This window comes from Hippocampus comes, unplaced genomic scaffold (assembly GCF_001891065.2).
Source record: "Hippocampus comes isolate QL1 unplaced genomic scaffold, H_comes_QL1_v1.1 scaffold348, whole genome shotgun sequence".
In the NCBI taxonomy this organism is placed as follows: Eukaryota; Metazoa; Chordata; class Actinopteri; order Syngnathiformes; family Syngnathidae; genus Hippocampus; species Hippocampus comes.
The window spans coordinates 336,062-339,835 of NW_017806071.1; the positions used below are offsets into that span (position 1 = coordinate 336,062).

The window sequence follows — 3,774 nt, forward strand, 5'->3', positions numbered from 1 at the left end:
TCTGCTAAGAATGAATAAAGCTGTCGTCTTGGCCATCCCGTTTTCTTTACAACGGCATTTTCATCGTCTGAAATTGCAAACATTTGAAAGTTTCCGACACAGATGGGGGGGATCGAAATTTTTATAACGCCGCTGACGTTGTTGTTTAACTGTACGCTAAAATCTCAAATTGTTGGCCACCTGGAGGGTGCGCGCTGCTTCTTACGATCTGGATTATTGTTCATCATTAACATGAGTCAACGATTGGTGTAATTCTCCACACAATAGAATACATTTGACATCACTTTTATTAGTGATGTCTCACTGAAGTGAAACAATTGGTCGTCAATACGAAGCTTTATTAGCATCAATTTACGGGTGATTGTAAAGGGACTTTAAGAAGAGAAAATCAAACGCACAATTTCTTCGAAGCCGGAAAAAAAAAAAAAGCCTTGGGAGCAACGGAGCAAACTTTTTGCTCCATGTTTTGTTTGTTTCGTCTGCCTCCCTCACTGGCGTCGTTCAAAGCTTTTGTCTTAGATTAAGTTAACTGTATTGGAACTGAGACTGACCTTGCCTGTCTGCCCTTTCATATTTCTCGAAGGACTTGCACGTTTGAACTGGAGCGTCACCATTCAAGTCCCTCTGGGGGGGAAATAAATTGAATGCCGTGGACCAATAAATGGCAGGTACATGTTGAAGGGATGTTAGTCTGTTTCAAACTACTGTCCAGGTGCCCTTCAGCTGACGTGGATCATAAATACTTTGCTGTTCTTTTCTTTTTTTTTTGGATGGGACGGGGTACATTTCGTCAACGCACTACTTCAGCATGACTTCTGTTTCATTGACGGTATCACTTCCCGAAATTTGACCCAATGCATGAATTTGAGAAAAATGCTTGCACCCGTGTGCCGCTGTGTTTGCTTGACGCAGAAACCGCGTAAACCGGGAGCATTCCCAGGTGATTTGGCGGAAGTTATTTTGTTGTCTAGACTGCTGTCTGCGCATGTTCGTCTCTTGATGCGACAGACAGAATTCTCTTGTCCTGAGGTTGAGTCAGAGTAGATCAGTGTCATCTGGCTTTTATTTAGCTGTCTGGTGGCTTGAGGTTAGTTTTTTTTTTTTTTTTTTCCAGTGACCCGCCCATCACATGCAGCACACGGGCACACAAATACTTGTAAAAAAAAAAACGTCTGTCTGGACTTCACCCTCATTTCCAGGACGAGGAAGTCTGCTGGTAGATGAAATCATTCCTTGACTGCCAACATTTTTTTTTTCTTCACATTTTCTTGTAGCACCACTTTGCAGATGTCTCACCAGAATCCCACCGGTGTCATTTTCATACTGTTCCTCTCGGCGGCCATATATCACAGGCTATGCATAGTCTTGCCGGGTTAATTATTTAAAGATCTTGTCCTACTAGGTGTGTTGTTTTTGTTTTAACCTAGTCAGCCACGACTGATATATCAATGAGCTACTGTCTAGTCTGTGCTCGGGGGAAGGACACTTTAAGGATAATGAATAAATGAGGCCATGTCGACATGAATCCAGTCTTGGCAATAAGAGACCCGTACGTGTCGAGTGCATCACAAAGGACCTGCATGTGGCTTCCCAATTGGCTTTGGAGTAGTGTTGCAAAATCGTTTTCTTTTTTTCCATTTCTGTCCCTGCATGCAGTTCAGTGCCAATTTGAAACTTTCATCAAAACGGCCTCAAAAATGTTGATGATTGTGTTACCGGCTACATCGTGGAAGAAGAAGGGTCCAATCAACCCAGTGTTGGAGACGACGCACCTAACCACCAACGTCGGAGACTCTCGTTCAGCCTCAAGAATGCCCGCTGGGTTTCATTTCCCCACCCCCCACGTTTGACAGTTGTGTCAGTTTACCCGACCAAAGAGATGAAAGACCCGTCGCTACCAAACCGCTAATTTCCCCAAGAGCCGAGGGTACGTTTGTCAATAATGGAGGAGTGATTCACACTCTTTCCCTGGCTTTGTGCGAGCACCTGCGCCAGCATTTTTTTCCTTTTTTTTTTTTTCATCAGTGGTGGTAGTAGCAAGCTTCCACTGCCTGGTGTATCAAGAACAGACTCTGTTTCGAGAAACTGGTCATGTTAATTGTACTATGGAGCAGTTTGACGGCCGTAAAGCTTCCGAAACTGGGGCTGAACCGCAGTCGGGGACATGAAATGTTCTTGCCAGTCAGCAATTTTGCAATGCAGCTTCCCAGTGTCAATTCGTGAGCCGTGGGCAAGGTTATGATGTGCCTACAAAAACTGCAAAGGCGAAGCTGTCAGTCGCTGATGGCCCCGTGTCTGTTCCAGTGATATCTGAAAGGAAAATGGGGGGTGTGGGGGGGGTGCCTTTTAGGACAGCTGTATTATACTTTGTATGAGGATGTTAAATTCAGAGGAAGCAAGATTAGTTTGCCCAAAAAACATCCACACAATTTTAATCTCGGTAACTCTTGACAACGGCATTCGATGTACACATTCTCAAAACGACTTTTCTCTTTGTGTGTGTTGATTTCCTTTGCCGCCTTGCACGACCTTCGCATAACACAGAGACGACATACGCAAGCCATTATCGGTATAGCATTAGCACTAGCCGCTACGGTAACATAAGCGCCGCATTAACAATGCTACGGATTAGCAGCAGTTAGCGGTTGTGCGCCGCTCGCTGTGGTTGACCGACTTACTGTAATGACGTGAGTTTTGTGAAAAAGAGAGCAAACTGCTCAGCACTGCGGTTTTGACACCCAGTGACTAGCATCAGATTGTTTCATCACATCAAGTGATCGTAAGTGTGTTTTTTTTAGTCAGGTGGTTGACTTTATGCTGGCACCGCGGTTCTCATGTGGAGTTCCAACATCCTCAGGGCCTTCCAACTTTCAAGCCTGGGGTGTTATTTCACTTTTCAGTATGAAACTGTCAACATTCACACCGAGAATTTACAGTTTTTTTTTTACCCGTCGACGGTCTACAGTGAAGCCTCCGTAAGTAATCATTTTTGCCCCCCCAACCCACCTTCTCCATTGTTGGGAAAAGGCGATATAGCATGAGCCACTTAAGACAGGCGGGCGAAAGCTTGATGTGACAGAAGGGAGAGATTTTAGGCGAAGCCCCACTTTGGCTTTTACTGCTCGAGGATGTCGAGATAAAACGCGTTTCAGCTGCTGACGATAGCTTTAGGTTCCATTGTTGCCTAGCTACCGCTGTCAAATTGTTCACGCGGAAAAGACAAAATAGTAGTTGGGGAGGGCCACGAGCAAGTGTGAGCGGTCACATTATTGCTGTACTTCATGTCGTAAAAGTGTGTATAAATTGAAAATGCAGTCGTGGAGTCTTCTCGTGATGTGACTTTTTACGACTTGTGAAAGCTGCTTTCTCTTTTCGTGTTTTCCCACCTTCGTCATAAAACTAATATCACTTTACATGGATGCCATCGAACTGCCGCCGTACACGACGCCGGATTTTTACTCTTGAGTTTTCAAATCAAAGTGAAGAAATAACGCGCTCATAAATTCCAAGCTTGACGATGGAACCGCTTCATAGCATCCATCTCCCCTCCGGCGAGCTCTGCTCGGTGACTGTCGCGTTTGTGTCCCGCTCGCTCACCTCCCCTCTCACGTCACTTCTTTTCTGTCCAACACTCAAACGTCGCTGCCCGCAGATACCGCGCGGATGTCGCCATGCATTGTCCGACAATTGTGTGGACGGGGATGAGAGAGTTTTTCCGTATTGCTCTTGGACAATACGACTTTAGGAGCCCGTTCTACATCCACAGATACAGTA

At 45.3% G+C, this 3,774-nt stretch overlaps 1 protein-coding gene across 1 annotated transcript in view; it reads left to right on the forward strand.

The window, feature by feature from the left end:
• Positions 1 to 3,774, forward strand: part of tgfbr1b (transforming growth factor, beta receptor 1 b) — a 37,504-nt gene that overhangs the window by 17,431 nt on the left and 16,299 nt on the right. The gene's annotated exons all lie outside the window — the stretch shown is intronic.